General features: G+C 39.8%; 1 pseudogene; it reads right to left on the reverse strand.

The window, feature by feature from the left end:
- Positions 1-11,510, reverse strand: part of LOC105503301 — a 40,017-nt pseudogene extending 28,507 nt beyond the window's left edge.
- Between the last annotated feature and the right edge of the window lie 627 nt (positions 11,511-12,137).

The raw sequence follows: 12,137 nt of genomic DNA on the forward strand, positions 1-12,137 counted from the left end.
AAAAAAAAAAAAAAGATGAGCTTTTTTCTCTCTTAACTATAGACTTTTAGATGTTTTAGATGTTATAATCAATTATTGTCATTATTCTCTTTGATGCTTAAATTCAATTTAGTGAATAAATTATAATTAATGCCAAATATGGCCAGTGCAAGTCTCTACAAGCCAGCTCCTATCTCCCTTTGATATGACCTAATCAGTTCTGAGGACTACTTTGCTTTGTGAGAAGATGTCCTGTTACGCCTTAAACTTTCTCTACTCCTGCCCTGGAGTCAGCCATTTTCCAAGGTATATTATTATTTTAATGAGGAACAGTATTTAGAAACCCATCTGGGCATGGGTGAATCCTTAATGATAAAATTTCAGACATTGCTGTTGGTTTTTTGCAAGAGGACTTTTGGAGTAGTCACGCCCATCCGAACGCTTCTCTAATCATGCTGTGTATAATGCTGAACATTGTTCCTCAAAGGCATAAGACTAGCCTATGAGACAGATACCGTCTTGGAGCTTCAGAGAGCTGGATGAAACTAAGAAGGGCTGATTAGAGCAGAATCTGCCATCTTAGTTTCAACCTATGTGTCCTAAAACAAAATTATTTGTGGAGGAAATTATGGTCTCCATCCGCTCCCAGCTTTCTTATCCCACCTGGGTTATTTAACATAGTCCAAAGCTAAAACTTCTTCCAGGTGTCCTCCTTATTGTCTGGTTTACTCCACTCTTAGAATTAGTATAGTCATCTAAGAACGGATCCTAGAATAATTAAGTAGGCTTATTTGTTCAAGGGCCTTATTAGTCTCCAGGCCTCAGGCTATTCCAAAATAAACTCTCCCTTGGCCTTAACAGGATGAACATGGAATATCCAGTTACTAGAAGTGAACATGTATGGTTTGTGTAAACTCTATGTACCAATGTATGGATACATTGACGGATCCATCATACCCAATTTAATTTTCTGGTTTAAACTTTCTTGTTCTAGCCCTGCTGAGCAGACAGCAGGTGACAGGACTCCTCCCATTCTGTACAGAATTTACTGGTCACCCAATCAGGATTTGAACCAAAGGATCTAGAGAGAAGTTTCAGTCTTTAGAGTTTAATGTACAATTGGGTCTGATAGCTATGTATAAGTGAGAAGGTAAAGAAAGACGGCTGAGAGATTACGGCAATAGGATGAGGCTGTAAAAAGATCGGGGTGAAGGATACCATACCATTGCTGAGAACTATTTCACCTCTCAGAGTCATTCCCTGTCCTTGGAGTCTGTGAAGTTTCTGTGTCCTTGAAATTAACTTATTTCATTAATAGAATTAGGCTGAGTGTTCTTTGCCACTGGCAAATCTTGGCTCCAATACTATACGGTATAAAAGTGCATATTATTTTTCATTCTTTTTTGTTATAGAGAATCATTGTGTTTTGGGTTATATTATCTGCAATTATGAGATGAATAGAACATTTTCAAATATTTGCTTGGGGAAAACTGCATATAAAATATTAAATGAACACTACATCTACTTCTTTTGCAACAGCAGTCAGTTGTTTTGTGGATCTGTGCCTCTCCAGCTAAGACTTGATTTAATCTGTCAATAAACAATCCAATCAACAGAAGCCCAGGAATGCTCTGATCATATGTCAGCCTCACACATGTATCTAGTTATGTTAACCTTTCTCTAGATCCAGCTGTGGTTGTACCTCTTGTGGAATCAAACAATACTCATAAGTTGAGAATGGTAAATGTTTATGGATAGTGAGTCATAATAAAGTAAAAATGTGAAATATAAAAATATAAAGGGAGTAGAAATTTTAATTTGGGGTATGGAAAGAAAAATACAGAAAATTACTTTGGCTGAATGTAGTTTGGTGTATGTTTGACCTCTTTCTGAGTCTGACCAGCTCCAAAGCTACTGTCAGCTCCAGACCTGGGCACTGAGACAGGAGATTCTGCTGTGAGGTGTTGGGCACTGTAGTAGATGTTACCGTTGCTCCTCACCCATTCTCTTCATTAGGCTGCATCAGGCCCTCCTCCAGCTGCTTTGCATGTTAGTTGATAACAGCTCACAGGTGTATCCTTCTCCTGAGAATTGCCCAATGCCAACAAGAGCCACTTCACCTGGGCTTGCTTGAGAAATTACAGCCTCCCCTCAGTGTTCCTCCCAGTCAACGTCTGACTGACATGTGAGTACAATAGTCTGGCCCTCTTGTCTCCAGTTAAGATAACCCTGTGGTGTTACTGTTGTTCAGAGTTCCCTGTGAGGTCAGACAAAAACTAGATTTAGACAAAAACCACACCTTTGAATGTTTTTTTCCCCTGCCCTCATGCTTCTTTCCTCATTCCTCTGCAGATTTCACTTGAGGATATTCAAACTTGCTCAGTAGTTCCCATCTCAGCTCTCTTTCTAGGGGACCCAACTTAAGTAATCTAATATTTAATTTGACTAAGCAAAGATGGTCTTTTGCTTTGCTGCTATCTGTAGCTTTGCTAGCATGTCAGTGGAGGAATAACTATCTGGACCGATCCTTTTATATTCAACTATAGGTTTGCTCTGTGAGGACTCCTCTCCATTTCATCATGTTTACCTTTGAGCACCTGGCACTGGAGTTGTCTTAGGGAGGAAAATGTTTTTGTTTAGGGAAATACCTTGCTGAGCTGCTTGAGAGTTGAAAGAGAGACCCTGAGGCCATGTGTTTAAAGAGGATGATGAAACAAAAAGATGGATATACTGATCTGCATAATAATAAAAAAAGATTTTATACTGGGGTTAATCAGGAAGGTTAGAGGGTTTGGGGAGGAGAAGGAGAGGGAAGTCTGGCAATAAGATAGATGGACAAGAATTTCTAGTGGTGTGATGTGCAGAAGACACTTAAGACCAAAGACATCTAATACTCATTATGAGTTGTGTTGTTACGAAGAAAACTCCCTCTGACTCTAGATCTTCAGTATGAATTTAATTTGCCAGAACAACCTTCTGGGGTGGGAATGAGGGAAATAGTCAGGGTAGTAAAATCACTAGTCCCATACTCACTCCTTTGCTGACACCCACAGGGGTTAGCAACATTCTTTCAAGAGAGCAGCAGGCCATGTGTCCTAGCAGCAGGCCGTGTGTCCTGGCAGCGGCTAGCAGTAAAGTGAATGATGGCCCACAGGGTTGCTAACAGAGGCAGAGAGAAGCAGCTGTGGTGTGAAACTGACTCAGAACAGGCAAGAGCCATACCCTCCTTTCCCCCAAATACACTAGAAGAATACCACTTAGAAGCAGGGAGAGAAGGACTGGCATGTGGATTACACAAACACACACACACACACACCCACACACTCAAGTTGGTACTACCTATTGTGACCTTACAGTCTTCAATAAAATTCTGGCAAAATGGCACACAAAGCATTAAAATTTGTAACATGGTTATATAACCTTTATTTGGCTTTCTTTCTTTCTTTTTTTTTTTCCAGAATAGACAACATTAGAGCCTATTATTGTTGGCCTTGGGAAGATTAAGTGCTTTTGGAAAGTGTACCCTGTTATAAACAAAAGACAAGCACAATCTGGTAACTAAAAATGATTTCCTAAGAGGACAGAGATGTACTTTTTCTTCCCCCCTCTAAGTCCTACTGATTTTTAAATGTCTGATCTCAAATATTAACCTTCATAAAGCATCTACTAACCTTTTCCAAATCGGCACAATCTCTTCCTTCTTTGAGCCCTGTATAACTTATTATTTAAAGAGCTTATAAGTTAATATTAAATTTTGCTATGTTTCATAGTGTTATATCCAATCAGGACTCATCTTGGGAAAATTAAATTAAGGCAGAGATATTTGGCAGAGTTTCAAGAGACTGGCCACGTGAAATTTTTTTTTTTTTTTGTGAGAAGAAGGAGTCTCACTCTGTCGCCCAGGCTGGAGTGCAGTGGTGCGATCTCCACTCACTGCAAGCTCCACCTCCCAGGTTCATGCCATTCTCCTGCCTCAGTCTCCCGAGTAGCTGGGACTACAGGCACCTGCCACCATGCCTGGCTAATTCTTTGTATTTTTAGTTGAGACAGGGTTTCACTGTGTTAGCCAGGATGGTCTCAATCTCCTGACTTCGTGATCCACCCGCCTCGGCCTGCCAAAGTGCTGGGATTACAGACGTGAGCCACTGCACCCAGCCAGAATTCTTTGTACTAAAGAAGTCAACCCACATGCCAGGCCAAACCTAATTCAGAGAAAGGTTTTCATAAAGATTTTATAAGTGTGGAAAATACAGTAGTTAATACTTAAATAGCATGTACTATAAGCAAGTTCTCTGCTCACATTAATTCATCTAATTTTCTTTGTGATCCTGTGAAATAAGGACTGCTATTATCCTCATTGTATAGATGGCATAGCTGAGGACAGAGATGCTAAACAACTTGCTTAAAGAAGTAGCAGAGTCAAAATTTGAACCCAAGCAGTTGGCCTGGCTCAAAAATCCATGCTCTTAACTGGTGTTAACTGCCTATTATATAATTTTTTTAAATCCTGGTTTACAAATTCCACTTTTCTCCTGCCAAAATACCATAACCTCTCACATGACAAAGCTAAGGAGGGTAGACAAAAAAAGAATAGAGTCAGGAAAGTTTTTTCCTTTCCCTCTATCCTGGGATGTCTCTAAGTCTGTAAATTCTTGAACGCCTGGTATTTACTGCTTTTTAAGATAACATTTATGCATTCATTACTACTAAAGGATCTAGGACTCTGCTAGAGTGCTATTATTGGCACATATCAACTATCAAACATCTTGAAATATATATGTATATATGTATATATACACACATATGTATATATACACATATACAGACACACATATATATGTGTGTGTATATATGTGTGTGTATATATATATCATATATGTGTGTGTATATATATGATATAGCTGTGGAATGAGTCCCAGGACCGGAACTATGTTTATTAAGGTAATTATCCTAACCCAATTTTGACAGAGGGTAAGGCAGATATATATCAACTCATTCACTTTCCTTTGAAAAGTTCCTTTAGTAAAAAATGGGGGAAAGAGCTAATTTAAAGACTGTCTGCCCTCCGTGAGTTTACCAGTCATCCTATTTTAATAGTTTTCATTTCTCTTTGATGAATATAAGTATGATAAATATATAATTATTTATATTTCTTCCCATTTTCCTTACCAGACTGAACAACTAAAGGGCAAGAGTGTATCATATCATAATTCCACATTACTTTGCACAATGCTGTGTCCCCTAAAGATGTATTGAATTGGGTTGATTAAAGACATTAGGTAGATGTTGCATCTGTCAAGGTTTGAGCAGAAAATAGAACAAAAATTAATAATAAGAATCAAAAGGAAATAGAAAAAATGTAAAGAAAGGACTGTGTACAGAGATGTGGGTTTAGGCAGGATGATGAAACATATACAGATGTTATGGGCTGAATGTTTGTGTCACCCCAAATTTCCTGTTGAAATCCTAACTCCCAATATGATGATATTAGGAGATGGGGCCTTTGGAAGGTGATTAGGTCACAAAAGCGGAGCCTTTGTGAATAGTATCAGTGCCCTTATAAAAGAGACACCGTGTCTCCTTTCGCCACCTAAGGATACAAGATGGCAGTCTGCAACCCAGAAGAGGCCCCTCACCAGGAACCGACCATGGTGGCACCTGTATCTCAGACTTCCAGCCTCCAAAACTGTGAGAAAAAACATTTCTGTTTATTGAGTCACCCATTTTATAGTACTTTGATATAGTAGCCTGAAAAGACTATAAGGGATTAATAGGCACAGGAAGCTGTTACCTTCCCTAGATACGAAGGGAAAAGGAGAGGGTGTGGCTACTGGAATCTGGTGAGAGCTATAGCTATAGGGAAAAGGCTGCCTAGCAAAAGTTGTGAACTTGGGTCAGGGAACACAGCCACTGTGGATCTGTTACCTGCTTAGAGAGAGAAAGAGAGCTGGTGGAACAGACACCTGGACCTCTTTCTCTTCCTGTAGTTAGGTCTCCTGGAACAGCCTCCAATTGGCTGAACCAACTGGAAGCCAACAGACAGAGTAGAAACAACTGAAGAGGAATTTGGAAGGGCACATGGAGAACATGCAGCAGAAGGTAAATAACAAGGTTCATGCATTTGTTCAACAGCCATCGGTCACTTAATATGTACAAAGCACCAGACTCTGTCATGTGGGAGAAACAAAGATGAAAATGACACTATTCCTGTGGTAAGTGGTTATTTACATTTTGGAAAGGATTCCTAATGGATTGCAGTGAAAGAAAAGGTTTCAGTTTTTTAAGTGTTCCCAAAAGTATGTGCACATCTTTAAAATGGACTCGTAATGGAAAGCAATAGTTTGCTATTGTTATTATTATTATTATTATTTTGAAACAGAGTCTGACTCTGTTGCCTACGCTGGAGTGCTGTGATAGCGATCTCAGCTCACTGCAACCTCCACCTCCTGGATTTAAATGATTCTCCTGCCTCAGTCTCCCAAGTAGTTGGGATTACAGGCTGCGCCACTACGCCTGGCTAATTTTTTATTTTTTGGTAGAGATGAAGTTTCACCATGTTGACCAGGCTGGTCTCGAACTCCTGACCTCAAATGATTCACTGGCTTCTGCCTCTCAAAATGCTGGGATTACAGGCGTGGGTGACCACACCTAGCCTAGTTTGCTATTCTATCCTCCTCACCACCAGTCTTTCTTCTCAGAGGCTGAATTTGCTTAGTTCTGATGATAATCTCCAAATCTCTAAAAATATGCTTACACTTAAATTTTGGTTGGACACCTGTAGACACTATTAATTTCCTTTCATGGATTTTTCTCTGGAAAACAGCTTCAGAGAGAAGGCCTTCATTTAATAACAGCTGCAGATCCCCCATCTATATAGATATAGTTCTCTACCCAATCACCCCAATTTGAGGTCACTACCAACTAAGAAGCTGCACCCAGGCTGGCAGAACCTCCAATCAGCTCTTAGTATCTCATACTTTTGCTAAAATTTAATTTTAATTTTTTCATAGCCATAGATGGATAGTTTCAAAAATCAATTAGTATTACAATGCTTATAATGAAAAAAACAACAGTCCTTGTTCCCTGTCCTATTCCATTTTCATTTTCCTTTAGACAAAGGTCCTATTTTCAAGTCTGTTAGCTATTTCTTCTAATATTTGTCACTATATGTAAATACATATATATATATATATACATATTTTTCTTTTTTTTTTTTTTTTTTTGAGATGGAGGCTCGCTCTGCCCCCAGGCTGGAGTGCAGTGACGCAATCTCGGCTCACTGCAAGCTCTGCCTCCCAGGTTCATGCCACTCTCCTGCCTCAGCCTCCTGCATAGCTGGGACTACAGGTGCCCACCACCACACCCGGCTAATTTTTAATTTTTTGTTTAGGTAGCAGAGACGGGATTTCACCCTGTTAGCCAGTATGGTCTCGATCTCCTGACCTCGTGATCTGCCCGCCTCTGCCTCCCGAAGTGCTGGGATTACAGACGTGAGCCACTGCCCGGCCTGTCACTATGTTTTTAAATGTATACTGCTAACATTTAGATACATACACATCAAAAACATTCATAGCAGTTATATAGATAGCATTATGTTTACAAAATGCTTTTGTTTTTGTTTACAAAATTTTGTTTTCAAGAATTTTGTTTACAGAATTCTTTATTTTGTAAAAGAAAATAGAATTCTTTCTTTTTCTTTTTTCTTAGCCTTTATTTCTTCTGCCTTTTCATTCCAGTATCTTCATACCTCTAGCTGACATTTCCAAATGAAAATTCAAAACCTTAAGGATTAACCAATCACAGTAGAGCAAAAGGAATGTATCATAATGCTCACAAGTATTTAATACTTCTACTTTTGAGATATACATAAACTACATTAACAAACTGATGTTAAGTTTGTTTTAGGAAATTTTAAGAAACTTGATTTAAAGATAGACTTGTATATGAACATTTTGTCAAAAGTTATTTTGCTTTCAGATTCCTATTTATTAGTTTATATGCTTTTTCGTTCTTCTCCGATATTGTATTCACTCTTTTTTTTTCACACAGTGTCTCACTCTGTTATCCAGGCTAACGTGCAGTAGTGTGATCACAGCTCACTGCAGCCTTGACCTCCCAGGCTCAAGCGATCCTCTTCAGCTTCCTGAGTAGCTGGAACCACAGGTGCGTGCCACCACATCAGGCTAATAATATTTTGTAGAAATGAGGTCTCACTATGTTGCCCAGACTGCTCTCAAACTTCTGGGCTCAAGCAATTCTCCCACCTCAGCCTCCCAAAGTGCTAGGATTATAGGTGTGAGCTATTGCACCTGGCCATATTCATTCTTTAAAAACACCCAATATTCAATTTATGACCTACTGTGACATGAAGATTATTTCTTTATTTTCTGCCTTTGCATTTTATAAGTTTTTCTTCTTTTTAGTTGAAATAAAAAGTGTTATAGAATATATTTAGGATCCAAATGAGATAAAAGTCTATGGGTATGTCTCTTTATCTCATTTGGATCCTAAATGTATTCTATAACACTTCATTTATTTTTTCCGGAAATATCTATATACTCTAGGTCTGTGTGATCAATAAATTTGTAAGAAGAATATTATGTTCCAAAGTTGTTTTTAAAGAACCAATTCAGTTCCATTTCTGAAAACCATATTTCCCTGTCATTACAAAAATCTTTTTGAAAGCATTCTTTCTACTAAATGATTTGGTATAGTATCTATTTTGAGCATATGAGCAAGCACAATTATTTCTAAATCACAGCAAAGTTACAGCTGAAAATTCCTTTAAATTCTATAAACCTTTAGTAGAGTTCATATGGATGTCCTCATCACAGAACTAAGACAAGGCACTTCAATTCAAGAAGCTTATGGAGTGGCAGATACATAGTATAGGTAAATATAAGACAGATGGTATTGAGAGCCAAAATGTGTGATACAGGCAAGCAGTGCTTATAGGGTTTCAAAAAAAGAAGAAATTGAGATATCAGTATGGGCTGAGGTCATTGAGGGGAGGTTACACTAGAGAGCACTGAGCAGGGAGAGTAGTCAAGACAGGACACTGAGAACAAGAGACAATACTGTGGCAGGGGTGAATGGGGCAGGGTAGGGGAGTTGGGGAGAGTTGGTATTCCGGGAGATCGGGAAGATGCAGACTTGCATACATTGAGTTGGAGCAAAGAGAGCTAGGATAGAACTAATGAGGCAGGGATACTGTGAAGTATGACATTGGGGGTAATTTTGATTATAAGGATGTCTTACTACAGATGCTCCTGGGGATACACAAGCCTCATCTTTTGGTATGTTGGCCTTAGAAAAAATGTTGCATGCTGTGCACCAACCAAGTTTAACCAGGACGAAGAATTCTGTATTTTGTGGAAATACAGAGTGGTTTGAAGTAGAGACAACTGACTGTGTCAAAGACAGCACAGGGCAGGCAAGCTCCAGGTAAGAAAGACTTGTACTTTTTCTGTGAATTTTCACAGTGCCAGCCCAGGTTGCTTCAGGGTTATTTGTATCGTTCATTCCTCTTGCCTCACCTGCCTTCCAACCCCATTTTCCCCCTTTCCTCCGTTACATTCTGGTCATGCCTAGAAGATTTAGAAAAGACTAGAATTGTATTTGGAGAGCCACTCACACCAGATTTGTGACTAGTCATGTACAATTCATTAGCTTTTATGTTTATAGCATAATAGTGAAGCTGCAGATGCTGATATCAAATTAACATAAATATATTTCAAAGTGCTTGCAACTAGTGCAAAATTTGAGTTGCTAAGACCATACAGAGTAAAAATAAACATCATGGGAGTGACGATCCTCTGTATTTCCTTCGCTGTAGGCTGAAACAGATCAATTTACTAAAAAGCAGTTTATCAAAAGATTTGTTTGCTGGAAAACCAATTTGTAGAGCACCAGTTTGCCAAATAGTGATTTATGGACTAGCAGTTAGCTGATGGAGTAATTTGTTAAAAGACCCATTTGCTGAATTATCAATAGAGTAAAAACTTTTTCTATTAATTATTACAGCAGAATGGCATATTAACTCATTCTGTTAACAAAAGTGCAAATAAAATGTGGTTATTTTGTTTTTCAACAATTAATCTAATTTTTCTTATATGCATCCCCTCCCTGACTCCTACTCTCTTGGGTCTTGTGGGCCAGGAGAACCGCAAGTAAGGATTTATCATTCTATTCTGATTTCAGTGGTTTCCTTTTAGTCTCTGACTTTCCAGTAAGTGTTTTGTCGTTCACAGTTCTTCACCCAATGCCTTGTCCCGGGAAAAGGTGGCTCTTGGGGTCCTGGTCTTATCATGTTCTTGAGGCAATGGCAGGGAAGGAGAGGGGACTGTGATCTGTGAGTGGATCTTTGTGCTCTCTGGCTTCTGCCGAAATAATGGCGCCCATCCATCTTGTCACTGCTCCTCCTGCTGGCTCCCATTCCTGAAGTTTACTGACAAAGCCGGCGACCTTGTGGTCTAGATCCTCTTTGTCTTGTCTTCTCTGAGGTATTGTCCATTGATTCAGACCCACTTCAGCGGTCAGGGATGTGGCATATTCCCCCTGACATCTAGCTGTGAACCTCATTTGATTCTCACTCTGGGTAGTTGCCCTGTAGACATGGCTCGCACTGCAGGATGAGCCTGAGAAACTTACCAGTCAGCAATGTCAGCCCCTCTGTGTCCTACCACATGTCACACGGAGTGACAGAAACTTTCCATATCCCCAGGAGCTCGGGAAGACTCAGCAATGCCCCAATGCCATGCGACCTTATAACCCTTCCAGGTTTACTCTAAAGTGGCCGGAGCTGCTGAGAGGGCCATTCATATGGTTATGCCCCCCTGGAATTGTGCGATGCAGGGTCCTGAGGTAGTTCAGTCAAGTCTGTAGCTTTCTCTTCAGCCTGTCTAGCTTGCTCTTCTTTGATAGCCTAGAAGTCAGAAGTCAGACAACAAATACTTGAAGTCTTGCTTTCTCTACGTCTGTCCTTTTCTCTTCTCCATAATCTCCTAGTGTCTGAAAGAGGCCAAATTGTCACTTTCTCCTGGCTTGTGAGAACTTCTCCTCCATTCTCTCCATTCCTGAAGCGGTATTCTCACTCCTGTCCATCCTTTTCTGGGGGCTATAATGACAGAATGGCTCTCAGCCTGAGAGCTTAATTTACTGGAAAGAAGAAAGGAAAACAGAAAACAAACAAACAAAAAACACCCCACCCTATCAGCTTGATATTTTCAAAACTTCATTTTCATGTCTTTTTCTCCTTAATCCCCTCCCTCCACACAGTTGGATCTGTGGGGCTGACTGCCTGTGGAGGGAGCAGACATTAAAGCAAGATGTGAGGTTACACGGAGGGAAGTGCCCCGGTGGGTCCACGTCAGGAGAAAGGAACACGAGGAAGCCACAAAAATTCATCAGCCATTGACTCCAGTTGCTGATGTGGCAGAGTGACATGAGGCAAGGAACACACTGGTGAGAGAGCCACAGGCCGTGTCACGTCTGATACCTGTCTCCTCACAGGATATCTGTGGAGCTGCCATCTTGGTGAGGAGGCTGGGGAGGAACATCTGAGGGGCAGCATTTCCCTGAAAGGGCCATTTGTACTGAAAAGAAATGGTTAAAACTGAAGACATTAAGATATATCAGGGTGGGTGAAGATTAGCGAAATAAAAAAGCTACATTTACTTTTCACGTTTGAAAGTAATTTGAGTGAACTTGTACAATGACTTTAAAAGTTTATAGCCATTCACTTTACTAGATGCTACCCCATGTTCAGTGTACTTTTTGGAATAACAATTTATTGAATAGTTTTAGTTTCTGGCATTGTACAGGTCACAAAAGATTTTTTTTTTTCTTTTAATGAGGGGGTTGGCATCTTTATCCCAAACTATTTTCCATTCAGTCTATTGGCTTTCCTAATGCACTTAATTAATGACTTTGCTTTCTGGAGTGGGACAGAAGGTGGCAGAATCACAATAATGTCCAGGGAATTATGTCTGGAGTGGTTTTCCCACATTTGTATACATACCATCTGCTTTGTGTGTGAGCACATTCACACATACACTCTCCTGTCTACTTCAACTCTGAGATCCTTTATTTTTATGTTCCTAGGGGCATGTTAATCTTCACATATCCAAGATAGTTTAAAGGGCAAGGCAAGGAAAGAC

This window comes from Colobus angolensis, unplaced genomic scaffold, assembly GCF_000951035.1.
Source record: "Colobus angolensis palliatus isolate OR3802 unplaced genomic scaffold, Cang.pa_1.0 Scaffold84, whole genome shotgun sequence".
Taxonomy (NCBI): Eukaryota; Metazoa; Chordata; class Mammalia; order Primates; family Cercopithecidae; genus Colobus; species Colobus angolensis.